The following is a 27,193-nucleotide window of genomic DNA, read 5'->3' as shown; positions in this document are numbered from 1 at the left end:
CATTCAGGTACTAGGAAAACAAAGAGAATATGGTGATGTTGTAATCTATAAAACAAAGGAAGAAAATGCGAGCAAAAAAAAAAAGGGAAGATGTATTAGTAAATTTAAAAGAGCATTCATTACAATGTGAAACACATAAGTATAACTGAGAGTTACCACTTTTCAGGGGAACTAGTGGAGAGAAAATTTTCTATGCAGTAGAACAGGAACAAAAGGGGTGGAATAAACTTAAGCTTGTCTATTCTGGGTCTCTTTGGTAGAGTTTGCTTCCTGTTGCCCTGGAAGCAACCTAGTATCATATCAGCCTTCTCAGTCCTCAAAACCACAAACAAACTCCACATTAGAGACTCGAAGCATGCTCAGCTCTGAGTAGTTAAACACATATTCACAGCAGCTTCTGTGTCAACAAATATGTACTGAATGACTGTCACGTCTTCCAGGCATTTTGCTTGACACTGAAATTAGAGAAACAGTGAGTGTGATATAGTCCCTTCTTGCTTAAGTAACCACTTGCTTAAGTAAACACTTCTTAGCAACAGTATGTATTTTTCCATTCAAGATGGTAAATGTCATGATAAAAGTAACCAAATTTTCCAGAGGAATTTAGAGACAGGAAGATCAGAAAGTATCTCACATTGATGGTGAATTATGGGCTGAGTCTTAAAGTTTCTGTTTAATTTGCCCAGATAAATAAAGTTAGGAAGGGCGTCCCAGGGAGAGGGAAGAGCTAACGTTTGGAGCCAGCAAGGAGAATGGTGTACACGGGGTTCTCTAAGTACTCCAGCACTTTAGAACTTTAAAACATAATGTAAGATGTAGCAAAAGGTAGGATGCTAAGGAGGCGGGCAACTTGCCAGTCATGCCAAAATACATCAATTTCAGAATTTTATTCTGTAAATACTGAGTATCCAGTTATTGCATTTTGATACGTGGATTCAGGATCTTCATGCCTGGAGGTAGAAGGAGCAATTTGAAATCTACCATAAGGATCCAAGCGAACAACTGGAATCAGAAATAAGATAGTAAAGGTGAATGGATTTGAGAAGCATTTAACACGAAAACTTATCAGTCAAATATAATGGGTAAAGTTCTATGAGGAATGAGGGACAGTTGAGCACCCAGGACAATAGTTGTATCCAGGAGATTAAATAACCACCAGAGTCTGCAGGGCTGGCAAAGCATTATAGCCAGACTCAAGGATGTGGGGACAAGCTGCTTGAAGCACAAAACCAGAGGCCCAGCAGGTATAATGGTTTCCAGAAAGGTTATGTGGCCACAGCTAAAAACCAAACTAAAAGATGTACATGTCACTGAGTGCCTACATGTAAAGATGGCAACTCAGGGCTAGCCAGCTGTCCCTAATCCCTCAAAGCCATCTTTGGTCCCATCCAGACCCAATTCTACATCCAGCACTCATAGCTGTTGGAAGGAATGAAACAAAATGGACCCAGACAACCCTAAACTCATACTTTTGATCTATAACATTATGGATTTTGTTTGTAGCAGATATTTTCTGCTACCCTTAGAGTAGTATAACTGTTGTGAATCCAGAAAAGGGAGCCACAACTAAGTTAAGAAAACATATCTCCTTTCCTTTTCCTACTTAAAGAAATAATAGGCAAGCTATTCATGCTCCTGCAAGTTCAGAGGCCAAAGAAAGAAAAATAAATGAGAAGGGGAAACTTTAATACCGGCTTTCTGATGGATAGAAACTATTTCCAGGTAACTAAAATTAAAAAACACGTAGTTTTATAATTGTTATGTTTTATATTTTTACATTTTATATACCTGAGTGTCTTCTGTAGTGTCTATAAAAGGGGTTTCAGATAAGTGAGTAGGAAATCCAACAGTGAATCACCAGTGTTTCTGTACACTGGACTAGGCATTACCAGGAGGGAGAGAAGGATCCAGGTGTACTCGCTATGTGTTTCAGGTCTAGCTCCCTCCAGCATTTGAGTTATTTTGACCCCCACAATCAGAATCAATAAGGGTTAGTTGCTACAGTACAGTTGGCTGGGCCCCAATCCATGACTAATGATCAGACTTTCCGGGGATGGGTCAGAGATTCCTGCTTTTTAACTAGCTTCTCTTGTGTGTCTGAAGCTCATCTCAATTTAGAATCGTTGAAAGTGCTCTTAGCACACCCAAAACATTACCTGCAGGCATCATTTAAAACCCACTGGGCACTTGAACTTGAATCAAAGAATTGCTCCAGGCAGTTCTTTCTTCATCCACACAAATATTCTCATGAATCATCTCTCCTCCTTCCCTGGACAAATTCCCTTATTCTCCCTTTATTCCCTTGTCTAAGTTTTAATTTGATAATGAGACTTTTTCTGCCTTCCTTCTCATCTGGCGCCCCCTGTCCCTTAGTCCTGGGGCAGCTCCAGGAACCAAAGGCAACCCATGCTGAGATCCTGTCAGAGCACTGCCCCAACCCTGCCTCCACAACTCCAGCATGTCTCCTTCTTGACTTTGCACATCAAAGGAAGAGAGATTTTCCTTTAATCTGACACTTTTATAATAGGACCGAGCATTGAAACACTCAGAGAGAATGCAATCACAGTTACTACAGAAGTACCATGAATAAGTGGTAGTATTTGGCTTCTAGTCCTAAGACTGGGAAAGAGAATACATGACCAGCTGCGTGACCTTAGGCAGCTTAGGTTCTCAGGTACTTGCTATAGTCCTCTTTAAAGATGGATTAAAGCAGGATTTCTTTAAAGATAGGTTAAGGTGTTTACAAACGTTGACAGTATTCATATTTGGGGCCAGATAATTCATTGTAATTGGGATGGGGTCTGTCCTGTCCAGTGTAAGATATAACAACCAAAAATGTCACCAGGCATTGTTGGATGTCCCCTGGGTGGGGAGCAGAATTTCCCACAGTAGAGAATCACTGGATTAAAGATTCACACTCCACAGGATTCTTGAGATATTGAGTGAGATATTAATGAAAATCCTATTAAATTCTAATGGATTACAAAAACCAAGAGGTTATTTTTTTTTAAGTACAATACAAAATGTTTATGTATTTGATGTAGTTAAACCTAGCATTAACATGGCTTAAGTTATCACCTAATCTTCACAGGACATGAGTGATAATGATCTGATACTTTTAAAGATGCATATCAAAGAGTTACACAAACTTGACCTTAAACACACTCTGACCTTGGTTAATGTTCCAGACAGAGAGAGCCAACCACAGACTGCTCTGCCTCGAAAAATACCCCTATCATTCATCTGAGCTGGATGCATTTTATCTAACACTTTGTGCCTTTATAAATGTGCACCCTTCAACATCAGTCACTAATCAGTTTTTATGTTTCAACAATTGGAACATTTTTGTTTGTTTGTTTGTTTGTTTGTTTTTTGAGACGGAGTTTCACTCTTGTTACCCAGGCTGGAGTGCAATGGCGTGATCTCGGCTCACCGCAACTTCCTCCTCCTGGGTTCAGGCAATTCTCCTGCCTCAGCCTCCTGAGTAGCTGGGATTACAGGCATGCGCCACGATGCCCAGCTAATTTTTTGTATTTTTAGTAGAGACGGAGTTTCACCATGTTGACCAGGATGGTCTCGAACTCTTGACCTTGTGATCCACCCGCCTCGGCCTCCCAAAGTGCTGGGATTACAGGCTTGAGCCACCGCGCCCAGCCTGGAACGTTTTTTAAATGAACAATCCCTCTGAACTTATTGGCATGTCTGTAATATTCCTCAGTAAAACAAATGTGGGAAGTCCACAGTCTTAAACTTGCCATTTCCATTTTAAAATATCTTGGTTAAAATAGCTAAGCAAATAGAAGAAAAACAAAACCTTATAAGGAGTTTTCTTCAAGGCAGAGAATCATATTTTAGTTTCCTTCCTTTTCGATTTATAAATTGCTCTTCCTTCTGAAAAGCATGAACATTTTGTTTTTCCCCTTTTCTGCTCTCTTCCCCCACTGTCCTTCTCTCCTTTCTCCACTCCCTAAATATCCCCCCAACACACACACACACTCCCTAAATATCCCCCCAACACACACACACACACACTTATTCACTCATTTTTTTTAACCAGTTCTCATACAATCAACGTATGCATAATGGCACTTTGTTTCTAACTCTGGTGACAATGTGGTTCAGTACAACACCCATAGCCCTTAGTCCTTGTAGCATGAACCCATGTTCACAGTCCTACTCTGATTTTGCCAACTGTATGTTGTGGGGAAGTCACCATGCGATATCTTAGTTTCCTCATCTGTAACGTGTAGACTTCAGTGACTTTTTACAAATCCAGTTGTGAGTGCTGAATGAAAAGAACAGTAGTTACATTGGGAAAAACATATTCAATGTTTTAAAAGACTTATCTCTTTCCCTTTCTTATTCATTTTTCCCTTTGGTCCCTGAAGTTTAGTAGAGTGAATAGCTTGCCTATTATTTCCTTAGGTAGGTGAGGAGATAACTTTTCATCACCTAGCTATAGCTCTCCTTTCTTGATTCGCAAGAGGTATACTGCTTTAATGGTAGGAGAAAATATTCATTACAAGCAAAATCCATAATGCTATGAATTGGAATTTTCACTGAGGAAAATTATTTCTTCAGGTAGGTGAGGAGGCACCTTGTCATAATTTACCTATGGCTTTCTTTATCAGATTTGCAAGAGTTATACTGCTCTAATGGTAGGGGAAAATGTCCATTACAAATAAAATCCATAATGTTATGGATTGGAATTTTCCCTGGGGAAAATGATTTCAGTTCATGCTTAGGTCAGCAATACTTACATTTAGTCTGATATCCCTGGCAGCAGAGCTTGAGACAGAGGCTTCTATAAGAGTACTTTGCTAGGAATTAAGATCCCATAGACCAGAAATTAGAGATTGCTGGAAAGAGGAAAAAACAATTCAGTGGTTGTAAGTACTGGGTGGTGACATGGGAAATTCATTTCAGGACTATCCTTTTTTGGTGGGCAGTGGTGAGAACTCTTTTCCCACATTAGTAGACATTTTCCACCATGATACTATAACTTTTCCACATTCTGGCTTATTTGCATATATGTGCACACCAAGAAAGTTCCTTAGGCATTCCTCACTGCAGGGACAACAGACATGTCCAGGAGGCAACAAACACCTGCATGAAGCTGGTGAAAGACCAAAGAACTGCCTACTTCAGTGGCAGTTAAATTAGAAGTGAGTACAACAAGATATGAGGCTACATGCAATGGCCTGTAATTCCAACACTCTGGGAAAATGAGGTGAGAGAGTGGCTTGATCTCAGGAGTTCGAGACCAGCCAGGGCAACATGGAGAAACTCTGTCTCTACAAAATATACAAAAATTAGCCAGGCATGATTATGTATGCCTGTTGTTTCAGCTACCCGGGAGGCTGAGGTGGGAGAATTACTTGAGTCAAGGAGATCAAGGCTGCAGTGAGCCATGATTGCACCATTGTACTCCAGCCTGGGTAACAGAATGAGACCTTGTCTCAAGGAATAAAGAATGAAAGAAGATCTTACAATGAAGACATTTGTGTGCTCAGTATAGTGTAGATAGTGTGTGTTTCAACATTTATTCAACTTTATATTAGTGCAATCCAAAGATGATTGCTAAGGTCTATTATATGCAAGTGATGTAGTGCGCTCCGGGATTAATGCGGTCACTGAGAGACATGGCCTTTGCACTATTTGATCTTATAAGCTAGACAAGGCCAAGTAGTTGATATTGAGTGCTAACGAGATAAAACATTGGCAGGAGACAAAGATACTTCTTCCCAGTGCTAATTATTACACAAACAATCATAAATATCAGTGTATCATTACTGCACACAATATATATTTCTTACCACATCATTTTGGGAAAAAAATCCTGGGGGCAAAATTAGGTAAAAAAAGGAAATCTAACAAGCAACAATCGGGCAAACAAACCATGTCGATCAGTGATTCTGTGGATCGGCTCTAGTTTACAGATTGCTGAATATCCAGCCAGGTTCTTCCATATATAAATTTTTCTCTGCAAGCAGGTTACTATTTTGGCTTGCTGCTGTTGTTGTTGTTTTGTTTTATTTTGTTTTTGAGATTGCCTCACATTGTTTCCTTGATTCAGACTTTTGGGTGCTTTACAACTGCAATCATCACTTTTAGCCTGGTCCTGAGAGCTTCTGTTCCAAGCTAGGAGTCATTTCTGTCATAATTGTTTTTATTATTTTGCCACCTGTGTACTGCACTATCTACTTACTACTCAGCAGATGCTGCTTCAACCTAATGGTATGGTAAGAACCTGGGCTTTTCTCTTTACAAGCTGGTTTGAGAAGCAGCTTACTTAAATCTGTGTTGCTGGCCAGAGGGAGACTGAGGCACTGTTTAACTGGCTCTCCTTTGCAAAACCAATTCTCAGTGGCTTTTCAGAATAGGATGATGATATAAACCAAAACTGTTATGCATTAATTCTTTCATTTGCTTTGTCTAGTCACTCCTCAAAACATCCCCCTGAGGGGTAAACTGACACATATAAAATGTCTAGTCCATAGACACGCAACTGGCACACACAATCTATTCTACTGACTGTTATATTGCCACTTACATGGTTTCTGTATCCATAAGCACCTGGTAGAACCATGTCTCAATAGAGGACTGGAAACTATTTCCCAGGCTATAGTATCATATTCTATGTCTCTTTCTCTTTCTAGAGTACTGATACAACTCCAAAGAAATTAGATTGATATTCTGCCCTCTCCTACAATTTCATCCACCCTTATTTGTATTCCTCCACCTTGATTTGCTACCTCATTTTTATCTCAAGTTGTAACTGTCTAGAGATTTTATTTCATAATAATTATTTCCATATATAATGTATAGTCTGCTTAACTATAGTGTATCTTTGCATATGGCCTAACATGATGTTAAGAAAAATTATGGAAACTTGGAAATGAATGTGACTACATGGTCTTTCACAGTCAGTGGGTACAGTTTTACAGGCTAACCAAAAAATTGTTCAATTTCCTAGGAGAATGTACTTTTATTTGACTTTGCTATTTGTTATTTGATTAGAGCCCAGACACTGTAAAGTTTCATGTTAACTTATAGATTTCTGCCTCATAGAAGAGATAACCCAAAGATTATGATGTTTTGCCCTGAAGGACAAGAGAAAGCTTTGTATCTAACTTAGCAAATTTATTCTACCCTGCTTTTATTATTTTTTTACTTAAATGTTTTTGCTGGAGGCCTAGATAAATTCTTCTTCCTTAAATTTTGTGATAACCATCATTAGCATTTTACTGGTCCCTTCCTTAGTTAATGAGTTGAATAAAATCTTTGAAATGTGTTCATTTCATATGTGTATAAGAAACATGATTTTAACTTTTGGAAAATTCTATGTTGGCAATTGTTGCTTTAATATTCCTTATTCCCCCATTCATTTATTCACGCATCCACTCAGGCATTCAGTCATTCATTTTGCAAACGTGTCTTAGATGCCTGGTATTGAGTATTGTTCTGGGTGCCTAAGTTATAGCAGTTAACAAAACAGAGTAAATCTGTGTTTTCATGGAGCTTAGAGGAGAGAATATAACCTGAAAAATAACGTAAAATGTGGAAACATTTTTTAGAGTTGTGAGTTTCAACCTTGCATAAAAATTCACCTTAGATGCTTAAAAATCATATAATTTTCAAAGGTCACCCATGGATATTGTAACTCTATATGACTTTTTTATGGGAGCCAATTCTTTTCATTTTTACCTGCTCCCTAGGCAATTTTGATAAACTTGGTTTTGGGAACGTATTTTGAGAAAATAGAAATCTGGACTTTTAACATTTTTGACCATTTGCAATTTTCTATTTTGTTCCAAGGGATCATCTGATCACAACGACAACAACAAAATAAGGTCACGTCAGGGGACCAGAGCCTAGTCTTTTTTCCCCTGTTTTTGTGTTTGTATTTTTTCCCCTGAGTATTTAGAAATGTAACCTTGGGCAAGTTACTTTTCATCTCATCTCTGGACCTCAGCTATGTCATTTTTAGAAGAGCTGATTAGACAAAATGACGGTTAATGTTTGTTCTAGCTCTAAATTCTGTAGACAAGACAAAAACTTAAACATAAAAATATCACTTCATAATGCAATATTTGTTATGCTTACTGCATCTATTAATTCATTAATATATTCTGGTTCATTAGTGAATACCAGAATTAATTAGTGCAACAGTGTATGAACTTGCACCAAATTTTGTTTGGTTTTAGTTTATATGATAGACAATAAATCAGATTTTCTACTAGTTAATATTCTGTAGCTAATCTTTCTTGCAATACTGTCTAATGAAGAAAAGCTAATTAATATGCTTCTAATAATTTATTGAACCACATCCTTGACACCTAAAATCTACACTCACAAGTAACTGGAACCACAGTGCATAGTCATGTCTGTGGCTTCCAATGTTCAAGGAAGGTTGTGAATTGCATGTAGTGTCTAATGAGTTATTTATAATGGTGAGAAGTGAGCTGAAACACACATACGAGCCATGGGGAAGAGTGAACTATGATAGCACCTGGAGCAGTGGGCGAAACTCTGGCTGCCTGGACTACTTTTTACTTTGAAATTCTCAGTAAGCAATGTGTGGCTTCTTCTGGCTTCAATTTTTTAAGAAAAAAAAAAATAAGTTGGACCTTCTCCATCAATTTCCTCTGAGTTTGTGATCATTGACATTTTGTGAAAAAAAGGTACCATTTTCTTCAATGTTCTCCACTTCTTTTATCCATCACATTTCTTTATTTCACTATATTTTGCAGGATTTGTTTCTGCAGTTGACAGGTGGAAAACTACAACCTGATATGTACTAGAGCTTTAGATAGACTCTTTTTAAAAACATGTTTGCTATTATTTTTATTGCCCGAGAAATGATAAAGCAAGGCTAAAATAAAAAATATCATTTTGATTGTAAATTCTTCCACTAGATCAAACGCTGGTTGAAGACAGAAGCTAAGAGTCATCTTTGTTTCCTCTCATAGTACCTTGTGTCTACCCTGTCCCACTGTTCATACATCTAAACGTTGACGATGCAGCAGTGCATGAAATAGAAAAGATCACTCCTTTTAAGGAGTTTTATGGAGTTTATATTCTAGGGGCACACAATAAATGTCTGCTGAATTATACGAAGATTCTAACCATAGACCTTATTTATATTCTAACAACTGAAGGAAGCTCCAAATGCCCTCTTTGTCCCTTCCTCAGTCCATTCCTAGTGTCCTTCCTAGGATCTGACTGCATATTCCTTTTTCTTTCTTTTTTTTTTTTTTTATTAATTTTCTTTCTTAACTGCACTTAGCCTTTCTGATAACCATTAAAAAATCAGGAACATCCTTTAGGTATGTATGTATGTGTGTGTGTGTATATATATATATACACACATATATGAATTTATCTATCTATTTTTTATACAGCCCATGGATGAGCTCACTATGCTGTGAGATGGGAATGTAATTGAAATAGGAAGGCTTTTACACTGTTGGTGGGAGTGTAAATTAGTTCAACCCTTGTGGAAGACAGTGTAGCGATTCCTTAAGGATCTAGAACCAGAAATACCAGTTGACACAGAAATCCCATTACTGGGTATATACCTAAAGGATTATAAATTATTCTGCTATAAAGCACCTGTATGTTATTGCAGCACTGTTCATTATAGCGAAGACTTGGAACCAACCCAAATGCCCTTCAATGATAGACTGGATAGAGAACATGTGGTAATACACATGGAATACCATGAAACCATAAAAAAGGATGAGTTCATGCCCTTTGCAGGGACATGGATGGAGCTGGGAACCATCATTCTCAGCAAACTGACAGAAGAACAGAAAACCTAACAACTGCATGTTGTCACTCACAAATGGGAGTTCAACAGTGAGAGCATTTTGACACAGGGAGAGGAATGTCACACTCCAGGGCCAGTTGTGGGGTGGGGGCTAGGTGAGGGATAGCATTAGGAGAAATACCTAATGTAGATAACAAGTTGATGGGTGCTGCAAATCACCATGGCACATGTGTACCTACATAACAAACCTGTACGTTCTGCATATTTACACCACAGCTTAAAGTATAATAACAAAACCAGAAAATAAATAAGGCCCCCTCCGTGCCTTTTGCATTCTCTTTCTAGGAGGCAATTTCTTTATTTTTGTGCATAGACACCTACTTAGCTCAAGTGTCAAATCTAACAGGAATCCGCCCTTACCCATATTTCTTATTTAAGATTAGTTTTAAAAGACCAGTGAGTGGTCTATGTTCCCATGGACCTCTGAGCTCAGCTGCTAATAAAATAATGTGCAATGATTTTTTTTTACTGTGTTTCTAATTTGAATTTCTGTCTGAAAACATTCATTTATCCCTCAAGAGCAAGCTCATAAATCGTCACCTTTGTGAAACTTCCTTTGGCTGACTTCTAGAGAAGTTGGGCTCTCACAGTATGGCAGAAACCTAAGCTGGATAATTTATCCCATCCTTCTCTATTATTTATTCAGTAATGCCTTTTCTTTGGTTTTGTATCCTGAAAACCTAGCACAAGATCTTGTAGAGTAGATGCTCAATGAATGTTAGTAGATTGAATATGTCAATATCCCATATGCGGGCTGGGCATGGTGGCTCACCCAGCCCACATATGGGTGGTGATTCCTGTGCTGTGAGAGGCTGTGGTAGGAGCATTGCTTGAGGCTGGGATCTAGAGACCAGCCTGGGCAACATAAAGAGATCTCACCTCTATTTAAAAAACAAAAATAAAAAAATACCATGTTAGTGCCCAATTAGGGTTTCTTGTTTGTTGTTGATGATGTTGTTGTTTTACAGATTTTTGGAATCTGCCTGCATTCATCATTCTACTTGAAGAATAGTTCCTTAAATATTTAATAAAATCTCTGAAGCTCCAGGGTTTCCTTGCCATGACACCTGAAATCTCATATTCTTCATGACAGTGCTGTATGGCCACACTTCCACCTGGTATTCCCTCCTCTGAGAATGCAAACCAGCAAGGTCTGGCTTCTCCATGATCCTATGAATGGTGGAAGCAATCAGCATCTGACAGAGTCTTTTGTTTTCTGTGAGGGGAAATTTTCCTTTTCTCTGCTGGCTCACAAAAGTTCTACAAATATTTGAGCATATTACATCAGGGAATTTTATTGTTGCTTTTGGTGGTGCCATATTATGTATAAGAAGGCACTTTTTTTTTTCAACCAAACTGATACCCTGATACTTCTACTTATTTTTCTATAGGTTCTTCTTGGGTAGATTGAACCAATAACTTTGAATAAATGTGTGTTTATGGCAATGTAAAGGCAAACTCTGTTAGGATTCCAGTTATGCCCTACTACTGAAACCCAAATCAGGAAATGCTCTTTTGGTGGATTCCAGGGTCTATATTCTTCAGTTAAAAGTTAACTTCCTCTCAGTTAAAAATGTGAAAGTAATTTCAGTATCAATATAAATTAATTCTCAAATTATATTTTTTAATGAAAAATTCAAGGTCCAAAAGATTGTGCCTAATACACTACCGTTTATATAAAAAGAATGAAAACTATGTTTGCTTCTAGGTGTTGAATTTTCTCTAAAGGATATTCCATAAATTGATGACAAGTTATCTGTAAGTAGGGAAACTGGTTATCTGAAGTACGGAAATGGGAAGCAAGCTTTTTCCTCCATACCCTTTTGTGCTTTGTGAATTTTGTACCATGAGAATATACTTGCTGCCCATTCAAGATAAAAAATAACACATTAGGCTAAAAATCTGATGTCTAAGTCAAGTCAGTTGAGAGTGTGATAGATTTCAAAGCAGACAGACAGGGAACTGCCATCTCCTGCAGCCTTTGTTACCTCCTTTGTTTTCCTTTCAGAAGTCACTCATGAATTCTTTCGTTCTACTGGTTAATGCTAGATGGACTCATATGATACCTGCTGCATCTGGGACTCATTTTTGTTATAAACCTTTCCCCATATTGATATACACATAATCAAAACATAAGCCCCTCCTCAGTTCTTATCCAGAACTTCCCAGAGGCCAATTAGGCAAAGATTTCTTTCTTGAAATTTAAAATTTTAAGCCAGCCTCACAAAAGAGAAAACAAATAGACTTAAGTCATCAATATATTTTCTGTGCCTATAGTACTTGACTGAATAATTTATATTTATGGTGGGAGCTATGTTTCACTTACCTTGAAACCAGATCAATAGGAAATAGAAGAAACAAAACAAGAATTTGTTAAACTATTGCCATTATACATGGAACATTAGGATAGGTACTTTCTATTCATAGATATATGAATTATATAACTAATTCATTTAATCCCCTCAAACCCATCAGAGAGAGGTAGTTTTATTATTCTTATTTTATCATTGAGAAAACAGATATGAGGGTATTGAATAACTCATCCATGTATCCAATCCCTCTGACTCCAGGGTTCTTTCTACCAAACTCCGGTAGAACTACAGGAAAAGGTTTTAAAATATAGAAGTTGGAAAGCTCATATCTTTGTTTCAGTCCTGTTTTATTAATCCTGTGCAGCAAAATGTCACCACCAAATGCAAGATGTATTTCACAAAATGCCTTAATCTGTTTATTCATCACTTAAGGGCACATTAGAGAGACTGAGAACTTGATCTTTATTTTCCTACTAACAGATGTTGTTCCTAAGAAACATGTAATTGAGCACTTTGGGGCAATTATTTTAAAATATAATGCTCACCTTTCCAATAACTTTCCATGCAGTTCCTTGAAATTAAGACACATTTCATGTTGACTCATCAAAGGGCCCCATGCCCCCTCCTTTGAGACAATCTTACCTCAAAAAGTAAGGTTTAAAATTGCCAACCCAGTACAAAAAGAAAGAATGTCAGGCCTCCTACATATTCACAACCGTCTGTCACCAGATCTGGAGCAGTGTTTGGAAGCTTTTTAAGCCTCTCTCAAGTGTTTCCTTTCCTTATATCCAGGTGATTACTGCATTCAAAAAACATTTTTCTCTTTTTCGGAAATTCCAGAATCCTGAAGTATATCTGTATCAGGTAAGATTTTTAAAGGATGTTTAAAGATAATTTAAATAGTCAGTGCGATTTCTTAATTTCTCCGAATGTGCTGTGCTCTGTCAAACACATTTTTCGCCTTTGTATCTGCAGTTCCCTTTGCCTGGCATGCTGCTGCTTTACCCATCAACTGCAGCAACTCTTTCTTACCAATCTTTATTTATCTTCAGGGGCCATTTCATCATTGATTCTTCTTTGAAATATATTCTGATTCCACTCCACCCCCTGGGCAGAGTTATGAACCTCCTCACTATGACAACATTGAGTGTCTTAAACAATAAATCCTCTTACAACAATCGTTTCCTAAATTTGCCTACATCCTTTCTCCCCTACTAGACTTAGTACTATTCAAAAACTGCTATATGCATGCACACAGGGATGAAATTATGGTATTGTAGAGTGTGCCTAGCACAGAGCCTTGCTAAATGTTTGAATAGATTTTTGGTGATTAAAAAAATAGTACTTTTAAGAACTAAAACAGATTTACAAGAAAAAAACAAGTCCATTCAAAAGTGGGTGAAGAACATGAACAGACATTTTTCAAAAGAAGACATATATGAGGCCAAGAAACATATGAAAAAAATGCTCATCATCACTGATCATTAGAGAAATGCAAATCAAAACTACGTTGAGATACCATCTCATGCCAGTTAGAATGGGGATCATTAAGAAATCCAGAGACAACAGATGCTGGAGAGGATGTGGAGAAATAGGAAAACTTTTAAACTGTTGGTGGGAGTGTAAATTACTTCAACCACTGTGGAAGACAGTGTGGCGATTCCTCAAGGACCTAGAAATAGAAATTCCATTTGACCCGGCAATCCCATTACTGGGTACATATCCAAAGGATTACAAATCATTCTACTGTAAGGACATGTGCACCCGAATGTTCATTGCAGCACTGTTTACAATAGCAAAGACTTAGAACCAACCCAAATGCCCAACGATGATAGATTGGACAGGGAAAATGTGGCACATATACACCATGGAATACTATGCAGCCATAAAAAATAATGAGTTTGGGTCCTTTGTAGGGACATGGATGAACCTGGAAATCATCCTTCTCAGCAAACTGACACAAGAGCAGAAAATCAAACACTACATGTTTTCACTCATAGGTGGGTGTTAAACAATGAGAACACATGGACACAGGGAGGGGAACATCACACACTGGGGGGTCTGTGGGGGGAAATGGGAGGGACAGTGGGGGGTGGGGAGTTGAGGAGGGATAACATGAGGAGAAATGGCAGATATAGGTGATGGGGAAGAAGGCAGCAAATCACACTGCCATGTATGTACCTATGCAACAATCTTGCATGTTCTTCACATGTACCCCCAAACCTAAAAAGCAATAAAATATATATTTTTAAAAATAGTACTTTTTTATTAGAACAACAGAGATTTATTAACTCACTACCGTGTAGACAATTATGCTGAGAGTAATGTGGGACTCAGACATACAAAACCATTTACCTTGTAGGAGGTCAAGAGCATGGGCTGTGGACTGATACGGGTCTACTTCTATTCCTTGTTCTAAGAAGTATAGCAAATTAATCAACCCAATTATATAGATGGTCCTCATTAGGAAACTGAAGTTAATACTAATAGTATTTTGACTGCATATATTTGTCTTGTCTTGTGTCCCTGCCCAGAACTGGACTTAGCAGGCACAAGGACCATTTTCCAATTGTATCTGCAACCAATCAGCAGCACCCATTAATAATTGTATCATCTCCAACCAATCAGCAGCACCCATTAATAATTGTATCTCCAACCAATCAGCAGCACCCATTTCTGGGCCTACCAATGTTTCCCTGAAAAATGCTAGCCTCTTAATTTTGGAGGAGCGTAATTTGAGTAATAAAACTCCAGTCTCCTGTTCAGCCAGCTCTGTGTGAATTAAACCAAAGAATGTGCCTAGTTTGGTGAAAAGAGATTAATATGGCCTACTTAATGCTGGTTTTCTTTTCTATTGACAGACGAAGTTCAGTTATACAAACCTCGCAAGTTTAATCATCAAAGAAAAATGGTGATCACAGATTGGATTAATGCTATCTCTCACAAAGTATGTAACCCAAACTTTCTGGCAGTGTAAAATAAATTGTCAGCTCATTTAGGCAGGTATATTAGCTTTAAATTTTTTTATTCCTTTTGCCCATAGATTTTGAGCTTCATAATGTGCTAGTAATCAATGCAATGAAAAATGCAGAAAAGTTTCTAAGCCATTCAGAGCCAATGATTGTAACCTGCATTTCACAATCATTATAACTTCTTTGGGTTCACAGGATAATATGTTATGCTTCAAGTATTTGGAGAGAAAATGAATTAGTACTCATTTTATAATGGTCTTCAATCTTCTTCTAAAATAAATGTGCAACCCAGTTAGAAATTTCTCCAAAAGTGAAAATAGTACATGAATTAAGTTAGCATCAGGAAGCACAAAGAACACAGATGTTCTTAATTTACTTTTAACTTATTAATTAACATAGTGTAGTTTTTCAAGAGCTTATTCAAAAACTATTTTAATGCAGATTTAGTTTTTGAATAAGTCAGAGGTGATGTAAATTTTAGATAACATTTGCAAGTGATTTTTCTTAAATGTCATATCTGTCCATTAACAAATTTATCTTTGAAGTTGTACTCTCAGGGTGACATTTTTTAAATAAAAAAGATAATTGTAAAAATGTAAGCTTATTTATTAAAATACATTGAAGAAGTATTTTGGATCATATCTGCTATCTTATAGTTGATTCTTAATGTTAAAATAAAAATATTCTAAAATAGAAAAATATAAACACAGCAGCTTTACATCCTTTGTAGTGTATTTAGTAAACATATTTCTAAAACTATGACATATAGATTTAGACATAAACATATTTCTTAACCTATGACATATTAGTTAAACTTCTGGGAATCACTTTTAGAAAATAAACTCTAAAAGTAGATCATAATTTAAGCAGTAAAATGTCTGCTGATAACTAAGTGAAATGCCAAAATTATATTAAGTAAACAATCACCTATGAGTTCAAAATTATATGTAGCTATTGACAATGACAATGGTATTGCATAATTATCTAATATTGTGAAAAATAATGTGTATTAGTTTGAGCATACTTCGTGATTTACTCAGGGCAGTCCCAGTATAGCCTTTTGCCAATCAATTGAAATCAGCTAAGGACTTTTAGTTTTTCTTTTATTTTGAAAGAAAGACTGTATGTTCATTCTACTTATTATGTAAAGAGAAAATCCAGGAAGAAAATAGTATTCATGCCATAAATGTAAAAGGCACAAATAAATGACAATAATACAAATGTTTTTTATAATAATGTCAGAAAGAAAAATATCAAAATGTTAAAAATGATTGTCTTTATCCCTCACCTCATGATCTGCCCACCTTGGCCTCCCAAAGTGTTGGGATTCCTGGCCAACGTGGTGAAACCTCATCTCTACTAAAATACAAAAGTTAGCTGGGTGTGGTGGTGCATGACTGTAGTATCAGGTACTTGGGAGACTGAGTCAGGAGAGTGGCTTAAACCCGGGAGGTGGAGATTGCAGTGAGCTGAGATCACATCACTGCACTCCAGTCTGTTGATAGTAAGACTGCCTCAAAACAAAAAAGTGACTGTCTTTGATACGGGTGGTGGTGGCAGTGCTATTGTAATTTGCCCCTATGTTATCTTCTTAAACTCTGGCTTAAATATTGTTCATAATGAGCATGAATTATAATGAAAATAATATTAAATAATTACCTTTAATCTAAACTATATATATTATATATTAATATATTAGGATTTTCTAGAAGGACAGAACTAATGATACACATATATATGTATGTATACATATGTGTGTATATATGTGTGTGTGTATGTGTGTGTGTGTGTGTGTGTGTATATATATATATATAAAGGGGAATTCATTAAGTATTAAGTCCCATGATCACAAGATCCCACACTAGGCTGTCTGCAGCCTGAGGAGCAAGGAGAGCCAGTCTGAGTTCCAAAACTGAAGATCCTGGAGTTCAATGTTTGAAGGCAGGAAGCATCCAGCATGGGAGCAGGCTGGGAGGCTAGGCAAGTCTCTCATTTCACATTTTTCTTTCTGCTTATATTCTCTCTGGCAGCTGATTAGATGGTGCCCACCCAGATTAAGGGTGGGTCTGCCTTTCCCAGCCCCCTGACTCAAATGTTAATCTCCTTTAGCAATACCCTCACAGACACACCCAGGATCAATACTGTGTATCCTTCAATCCAATCAAGTTGACACAGTATTAACCATCGCAATTAACATTTTTTTGGATAACCTGTAGTGATAAGGTTTTATATTAATTGGATGTCTTTAAAAACATGACCACTGTAATGTATTTACCTGAGTTCTTTTCCTTTTTAATAGGAATTTGTAATAGGCTTTTTAAGATTAATGTATTTTTTATTTCAATAGCTTTTGGGATACTACTGATTTTTGGTTATGTGAATGAATTGTATAGTGGTGATATCAGAGATTTCACTGCTGCAGTCACCTGAGTAGTGTAACTTGTAGCCAATATGTAGTTTTTTATCCCACATCCCACTTCCCATCCCTTCTTTGAGTCTTCAAAGTCTATTATATCACACTGTGCACCCATAGCTTAGCTTGACAGAGGTATTTGAGACAGTTCTCTGTAAGTGACAGCTGAGATCTTATCAGGGGGAATAGTGGGAGCCACTTCAGTTTCCTTACCAGGCTAGCAGGAAAGCAATCCACCTGCCAGTCACTCTGTTCTGGCTTTTCAGATCATACAGACTCATTTTTCATCTGCAGGAATGTTGATGTTCCATGTAGAGAGGGATTGTGACTCTGTTCTTCATGCAAGCCTGAACCTGGTGGACACACATCCTGTTGGATTACGGTCGTCCTGAAATGTTCCAGAAAGGCTATATACAGGTTCACCCATGCCAAGGTTCCACGGAGAAGCTCCAGGTGTTTCTGCAGTGGTGGATGAGGAAGAAAAGGCCCTTCCTCTTCCCAAGGCCCTCTCCCAGGGCTGCCTGACTGTTGGGGTAGACCCATAGATCCTCCCTGCTGAGTCCAGCACTGCACCTATTCCTTCGCTAAAGGACACTTTCCACATGCAGAAATTTCTGAGACTCAAGGCTTGCTCTCTGAATTCTTTTGTCCCATGGGTTACTGCCTTGATGTGATGCATTCCCCTTTCCCCTAGGAATAGAAGTAGCCAGACTACTGTAAATGCTGCTGTCCCTTTGGGTCTAGCCACAGGATGGGGCTGCCATTTTCCAGGCTGGTGTTACAGAATGTCTGCAAGAGACCCAGTGAGGTGACCTGTCCTCAAGTCTCCCAGCAGAGGGTCCAACACTAACTATGATGAGGGTGACAGAGGAGAGACACAGACTCTTTATATTCCCTGGTTACAAATAGTCTTAACTTCTTGGCTTTCTCAGATGCTGGTTGTACTAGTAATGAAGTGGAGTAGTCACATGGACAGATTCAGGAACTCCTAGTTAGCCAGGGTGCTGCAGGCAATGTTAATAGTTAAGGTCACTCACAACAGTTAAGGTCACAGTGGCCACTGTGTTATTCTACCTGGAAATGCTATAAAGCACTGTGTCACTTGGACACTAGCCAGAAAGTGGTGCTTGCAAAAGAATTCCAGCTGCAGTGATACTCGTGGGATTTGTCTTGCCTTATGTTATCCTGGGGAGGTTGTCTGGTGTCTCAGGCAATGGGTGGGACTGTAGAGCTCCAAAAGTTTCTGCCCTTTGTATTGAACTACCAGGGTGATAAAGGAGTAAAGCCAAGTTGGTGCTGGGTCTGGCCAGTCTGTACTCTAGCTCTCCATATATGGGACAAGCAGTAGCCCCATTGAGGATCTGGGGGCAGTTCTCTTTTCCATGGAGGAGTGCAGCTGCCTGTACTATATAGAAGAGTTCACATGAGGAGTGAAGAGGAGCAGGCAGCAGTAAGCCCACTGTATTAGTCTTTTTTCACATTGCTTTAAAGAAATACCTGAGACTAGATAATTTATAAATAAAAGAGGTTTAGTTGGCTCATGATTTTGATAGCTGTACAGGAAGCATGTGGTTGACATCTGCTTGGCTTTCGGGAAGCCTCAGGAAACTTACAATCATGGAGGAAGGCAAATGAGGAGCAGGCACATCTTACATGGCAGGAGCAAGGTAGGGAGTGGGGGACAGTGAGGGAAGTGTTATTCACTTTTAAACTATCAGATCTTAGGAGAATTCACTCCACTATTGTGAGGACAGAACCAGGAGGATGATACTAAACCAAAGAAATTTACCCCCATGAGCCAATCATCTCCTACCAGCCTCCACTTCCACATTGGAGATTACAATTGAACATGAGATTTGGGTGGGGACACAGATCTAAACCATATCACCCATGCAGCTCTCACTCAGTTGGCAAGGCAAGTCTCACACTAGCAGTGTTCCACTAGCAGCAGCTAGCTAAGGTCCAAGCAGTCTGTGTTCAGAGCTCAAAACTGCCCCAGGCCACAGCCTTCCCAGTGCAGACAGCAATGACAATTTGCAGGTAGTCTACCCAGGAAGCTGGGGTGCCCAGCTCCTGCCTGTACTTGTAGCTGCAGCACACATCTCACGCACCCACTGATTCTGCCCAAGGGAATTTGTCCTCAATGGAGACTATATTACGAATCTTAGTTGGGAGCTTCTTGCAACCGACAACAGCTGCCCAAATTAGCTGACAGACTTCCACAAGATTCCCTGCGAGGTTGGATCAAGAATGGCTTTTCTCCATTCATGCTGGAGTTTGGGATTGCATGCAAAGCACTTTCCACTGCAGCTCCTTTTCATATATTCTCCACCACTCCCTAAATCAGCTTGAGTGTCAGTTAGTGTCAAGGCTTTCTCCCTGTGGTGTGAATTGCTGGGTTATCTGGTGGGAGTGGATTTCCTGGAGTTTTCTCCCTTCTCATAGTCTGGGGGCTTAAAGTTTTCCACCTGGCTCACAGTGTAGGCTACAACCTGCTGCTTCTTTCAAAAGGTCTGTGGTTCTTTCAGTTTTCCCATTAAGTTCTTGCATTGCTTCTTGGAAAAAGTTCACCATGTGAATACACATTTTTTTGTCTTTCCCAATGGGAGAGGCATGCTAATAATGCCCTCAATCTGCATTCTTGGGGAAATAGTAGACTATTTTTTTTTTATAAGTTTTAGGTTGACAGCAAAATTGAGCAGAAAGTACAGAGAGTTCTTTTATTCCCATCCCCTTACCCTCAAATACATAGACTCTTTCCATTATCAATAGCCTCCACCAGACAGATACATTTATTCCAATTGATGAAGCTACATGAACACATCATTAGTACACAAATAATATAAATTCCATTAGGGTTCACTTATGATATTGTTCATTCTATGGGCTCAGACAATTGTATAATGATATGTATCCACCATTATATTATCATGGAGAATGATTTTACAGTGGTAAAATTTCTCTGTGCTCTACTGATTTATCCTTTCATCTCTCCTAATCCATGAGAAACAGTGAAATTTTTGTTGTCTCCATAGTTTTCCCTTTTCCAGGATGCCTTTGGAATCATACAGTATGTAGACTTTCTAAACTGGTTTCTTTCACTTAGTAATATGCATTTAATATTACTCTATATATTTTCATGACTTGATAACTCATTTCTAATTTATTTATAGTATTAAATAATATTTCATTGCCTGTATATGCCACAGTTTATTTACCCATTCAGCTACATCTTGGATGCTTCCATGTTTTGGCAATTATAAGTTAACTTGTTATTTACATCTGTGTGAAGGTTTCTGTGTAAATATAAGTTCTTAATTCCTTTCGTAAATAGTAAATAACATAATTGCTAGATCATATAAGAATATGTTTAGTTTCTTGAGATACTATCAAAATATCTTCCAAAGTTATTATGCATTTTGCATCCTCACCAGCAATGAATGAGAGTTCCTGTTGCTCCACATCCTTGTCAGCATTTGGTATTGTCGATGTTCTGGATTTTTGCCATCCTAATAGATGCATAATGAGTTTCTTCCCTTTTTATCACTCTATTTTTAAGTTTTAAAATATAACTTTCTGGGAGTTTAGAACATGTGTTAACTGCTAAAAGGAAATTTTTTTTTTTAAACTTACATCATGCAGGGGACAATCAAGTATCCACCCACTCATTCATTAAATTAACATCAGTGGCATCCTCTATGTTTTCTTAAGCAAGCTGGAAGGCATGACGATTCTGAAATAAACATCACAGTCATGGTCCCTGAGTTCATAAAAGTTTTATTTAGAAAAGTAATACAGAGAATGAATGCATTAAACAAATGAATAAAATACTTAATTTCAGAGAATCTTAATCATCTATAGACATTGGAATGAGTAATATGATAAGTACCTTGAAAAGGAGAAGAATATTATTTTATGTTGGACTGTCTGGAAAGGTCTCTCTGAGTGCAAATTTATTCTGATACTAATTATAAAAATTTCTGAGCTAAACGCTTCCTTTCCAGCATGTAAGAGAGTAAGCACAATGGGATTGAAGAAAGCTTTGCTCTCTTGAGACCTACACAAAAGACAGAGTTCTTAGAGTCAGATAGCTTTAGTCTCCAATTAAAATATTAAAATTTGTAACTATGGAGTCAGAAACTATCTCAGAACTTTACTTCTGAAATATTACACCAAAAAGAAAACATTTGTTACCATCAAAATCAATCCAGACAGATAAGAAGAAGCCTATTAATTTACTCAAAATTGTACATATTTGCTGATGTATTTAATATTGGATAATATAGGTGAACATCATGGTGCTTTTGACACATATTTATTGGATGCCTACAATGTAAAACTCACTTTTCTTGGCTAGGGGAGACTGGAAAGGTAAAAATTTAAACAGATAAAAATTTCCATCCTCATGAAAAATTATTTCATGACAGAGCAAATATTAAGTAACAACAACACATTGAAATAGGGAATGTTGAATAATAATAGTATTAGGTTGGTGCAAAAGTCATTGTAATTTTTGCTGTTAAAAGTAATGGCAAAAAAAAAAAAGTACTTTTGCACCAACCTAAAAATACAGGAAAAAATAAACAGAAAAGAAGAATCAAAAAGGGTGTAAGATTTTTAATTTTAAATAGGTATTTCAGAAAATGCATTATGAGAAACTGTTACTTAAACAAAGATCTGAATTAGGTGAAATATGCGAAGAGCATTCTAAAAAAGGGGACCTGAAAGTCCAAGCAAAAAATAATTCCTAGCAATAGTGAATACACACTTACGTAATTTACCTACGTATGTGTATCCCTTATATACAAGGGAACAAGTATAAAATACAAATGTGCATAAATGTATACAAATTAGGACATGTACATACATGCTTAAAAGGTTATCAGTAAGCCTGGAAATGAGAGAACAAAGGAGAATACAAGGAGTATTTGTAGAGAAATGGGTGGGAGGCAGTTTTGTTGAGGAATTCATAAGCTGTTTAAGAAATTTAGCTTTTACTCTGAATGATATGGGAAATTAATAGAGACCTTTGCACAATAAATAATAGGTTTTGACTTGTGTCTTAAAAGTTCGCCTCTTGCTAGTGATTACAGGTGTACTGAGAAGTGCAGTCATTATGATTAGCTAAATTAAATGTGGGTGACAGCCAAAGAGAAGAACATTTGGTCTAAATAACAAGAAGAAAGTATTTTCTGGTAATTAGACAAGGAAGTCTATAAGGAAAATAGGTATGATGGTGAGTACTGGGAATTTGTTGGACATGGCAAGTTTGCAATGTGACATCCACATCTACATGTTGAAGGGAAAGTTGTAAAATCAAATATAGAGAAAGTAAGACATGAGGGTATCAATTTGCTAGTATCTTTTACATTCATTATTATTATTGTTGTTATTATTATGAGATGAGATCTCTGTTCCCCAGGCTAGAGTGCAGTGGTGCAATCTCAGCTCACTGCAACCTCCACCTCCCAGGCTTAAGTGATCCTCTTGTCTCACCTCCTGAGTAGCTGCAACTATGAGTGTACACCACCAAGCCTGGTTATTTTTTTTTTCTTTTGTATTTTTTTTGAAGAGACAGGGTTTCACCATGTTGCCCAGGTTAGTCTTGAATTCCTGAATTCAAAGGATTTATCCACCTTGGCCACCAAAGTGCTGGGATTACAGGCATGAGCCCCCACAATGGCCACATTCACTATTTTTAAACTGTTTTTAAAAACAATTCCTAAATTAGAGTTTCAAAAATAATATGAACAAATTACACTTAGAAAAATATGTACACTCTATTTAGGCATATACCTTAAGGGGAAATTAACTCACTTAAAAATACCAATGTTTTGTTTGTTGAAAAGATATTTTTATGGTTGCTTATGTCAACACATAGACATATTTTCTTTTAAAACATTTTTCAGCCAGATGCAGTGGCCCTTGCCTGTAATCCCAGAACTTTGGGAGGCTGAGGAGGGTGAATCACTTGAGGTCAGGAGTTTGAGATCAGCCTGGGCAACACAGTGAAACTCTGTCTCTAATAAAATTGCAAAAATTAGCCAAGCATGGTGGCACTCACCTGTGTTTCCAGCTACTTGGGAGGCTGAGACATGAGAATTGCTTTTACCTGGGAATCGGAGGTTGCAGTGAGTTGAGATGGCACCATTGCATTCCAGCCTGTGCAATGGAGTGAGAATTTGTCTCAGAAGCAAAATAAAACAAAAATATTTTTCAGTGGAAAGAATTAGGCATTTGTTGATGTCGATGTGAATTCAAGAGTCTCTTGCTCTGCTGACTGAGCTAACTGGGGCTCCTCATTGGCCAGCTTAAATCGATTCATCTTTGATGTACAATTTGAGGCACTGGCTTTGCATATTATTTTCTTTTCCTTCTGTTTTTACATAGAAGTTGTGTACCTGGAAATATGAAATCCCTTGAAGACCAAATTAAATCAACAAGAGTTACATGGAGTAGCTTAAGAAGCATTAGGCACCTATGTCAAAGGTAACTGGTATCCAAAAGCACATTGGCCTATTTACTCACACAGACCAAAAATTAAATATTTAACAAAGATGTAATACGTTTTTATTGAATTAAGATTTCTGTTTTTGCTGTTTACAGTATGCCAGAGAGAAAGATGTACACTACACAATAGGAATACTTCCCATATTATAACGGTCCCAAAAGGAGATAGATGGCATTTCTAACAGGTTCATTAAGAAGGTTTGAAAGGGTGTTGCTTACAAATGTGTTGTAGGCTTCAGAAGGACAAAGAAACACAGAACTGTACCCCAGGACTAAAAGAAGGAAGGAGATCCTAGATTACATGACAAAAGAAGAGATAATTTAATGGGAGCAGGGAGTGACTAGATATGTGGAAAGGACCATGTACCAGGAGCAGCAACCTTTCTTCACAAAGGGATTTTGCCAAAGTGACTGGTTAAGTGGAAGTTGAATATCTAATATCTCGACCTCACTCTCTTCCCTCTATCTAATCTCCTCCTAGCACCCTGAATTATCCAAACTTAGATTGAAGCTAGAGGGTAAGAGTGCCCATGAGGCAGTATATGCAGTCTAGCTTCTTGGGAGCTAAACAAAACAGGATGGAGAAGGATGAAGAATAGAATTTGAAAGAGCAAATGGAAAATCAGTTAATTTTTCTACTAATGGGTGGTAAGATATTTAGTGACATAACACACAAGAAGCCACAAGCCCTATATGGTCTGGGAAGATTTTCAAACTCCTTTCTCTAATGTGTATCAGTGTAGCCCCTTGGAACCCGTGTTACTTATGCTTGTCTTGTAAGCAAGCAGTGCTCGATTAGTCCATTGTGCCCTTTTCTCCAAGAGCCAACTTGGAGGGAAGGAAGATTTAAAATACAGGCAAACAACATATCTAAAGCTCTATCTGAGTAAAGCTGGAGGTCTGTGTGCCTATTTTCAAGACAGTATCTTCATAGTGGAAGTGCCTTTAGGATATGGCTGTGAGGTTTGCCAAAATGATTTTTAAATTTACAAGGTACAATTTTTCTCCTACAGAAACATTTTTATCTCTCTCTCTTTGCTGAAGTTGCTTATCAGCTTAAGAATCTTTTGGCCTGAGACAATGGGGTTTTCTAGATATAGAATCATGTCACTTGCAAACAAAGATAATTTGTTTCCTTTCTATTTGAATGCCCTTTCTTTCTTTCTCTTGCCTGATTGTCCTGGCCAGAACTTCTACTACCATGCTGAATAGGAGTGGTAAGAGAGGGCACCCCTGGCTCATGCTGATTTTCAAGGGGAAAAAAAGCTGTTTCCAGCTTTTGTTCATTCAGTGCTATATTGGCTATGGGCTTGTCATAAATGACTCTTAATATTTTGAGGTAGCTTTCTTTAATACGAAATTTACTGAGAGTTTATAATGTGTCTATTGCAATAATCATTTGTTTTTTGTCTTTAGCTATGTTTATGTATTGAATTACATTTATTAATTTGCATAGGTTGAACTAGCCTTGCATTCTGGAGATTAAGCCAACTTGATTGTGGTGGATAAGCTTTTCAATGTCATTCACATGTTTGATTCATACTTTGAGTGTAGAGAACAGTTATGATGGTCAATAACTTATAGAGTGTTTTCTTGCTAAAACTTTATTCTCTGAGCTTTTCTATTCATTACAGAATGTAATTACAATGTTATACATATTGCTACCCAGGGTGAGATCTCTTTTCAACTCCTGTGCTAGAATGTTCTATTGTTGCCAAACTTAGATCAAAATTAACTCCCAATAGTGGTAGAATACAGAGGATTAAGAAATAGTTCAAATTTGCATGAAGGACATTGGGATTATGTACAAAGACAAAGGGACAATGCCTTCACAAAAAGATAGAAAAGACATTTTCATATTGAAAACAATTAAGGACAGAGATTTCTTACCTCTTGAAAGAAATCAGTTTTTTCCAAATTACAATTGATTTAAAAACCAGCAAAATATACTACTAAGTAAACTATGAAATTTGAGACAGTTTGTAAAAACAGTCTAGGAATAACAATTATTATTTGAAAAAAAAAAAAGAGTAGCCAATGAACTAGTGACAGATCAGATGAAACTATGACACAGACAACTGAGAAACTGAGAAGCATGTGTCCATGGATGACTCAAAATGTAAAGGAACACAGACCAGACGAAAATGGAGGGAGTTCTTTTAACCATATTTTATATTTATCCAGTTATTTGGTGAAGTGAAAAACCAACTTTTGTGGTATGTAATTGTACTAAATACACATTATAATATATCTCATACCATAGCATGGATGTAATTACTTATGTATTCTTTTCATGAAGTCCTAGATCAGAATCTGGTCACATATATATAAATATCTGTCTTGGGAAGGGATCCATAAATTCTAAGTGTTTAACTCTTTTCATGATTTATTTCTGAAGAAATTGACTCTGAGTTCTTTTGAATAAATGTTTTTGTTTGTGCATGTCTACTCATTTACTATCACTTCTCACCTAGACATATCTAATGGGATCATGAAAAACATGAGATTGGCAATTTATCTCTGTAGTGTCTTGGCTTGAAGTGGCACAGTAGTCTTCTTCACATTCAGTGACAACACATCATCAAAATAAAATTCTCTCTTTTAGAAGAATGTATACCAAAAGTGCTCAGAGAAGATGGATCACCTCAATCTAGTGTTGAAAATAATATTAAGCTATATTGAAATGTTTGCACATGAGATCTGCTGGTCACCTTAGTCTCAGTAGTGTTCCCATAGTAACTGTATGACTGGGAAAATGACATTACACAAAACTTTATATTTGCTGTGTACAATTACAATTCATCCCCATTGGGGCATATCTTTCCCTTACTATGCTGAAGAGGCATACACTGGTAGATGTCTGGGTTAGATGGAGGCTATTTGAATATCAATTTCTAACCCTGATAACAATAGAATAAAAATAAAGTAAGAAACCTACTTTACAGAATACGGAGTAAGCAGGGCATATGTTATACATTTACACAAGGCACTGTTTCAGCCAATATAAATACAACATGATGCAACTGCATGAATTATTAGGACAACACAATACAAGAATCAACAATGTAGATTCGAGGGGAAAAACTCTCAAATACAAACTGTGACTTGGACTCTAACTTCCTGTTTTATTCCTCAGCCATTTTCCCTTCTTGTT

Source organism: Saimiri boliviensis, chromosome 1 (assembly GCF_048565385.1).
Source record: "Saimiri boliviensis isolate mSaiBol1 chromosome 1, mSaiBol1.pri, whole genome shotgun sequence".
Taxonomy (NCBI): domain Eukaryota; kingdom Metazoa; phylum Chordata; class Mammalia; order Primates; family Cebidae; genus Saimiri; species Saimiri boliviensis.
Note: the sequence above shows the minus strand (reverse complement) of the source record.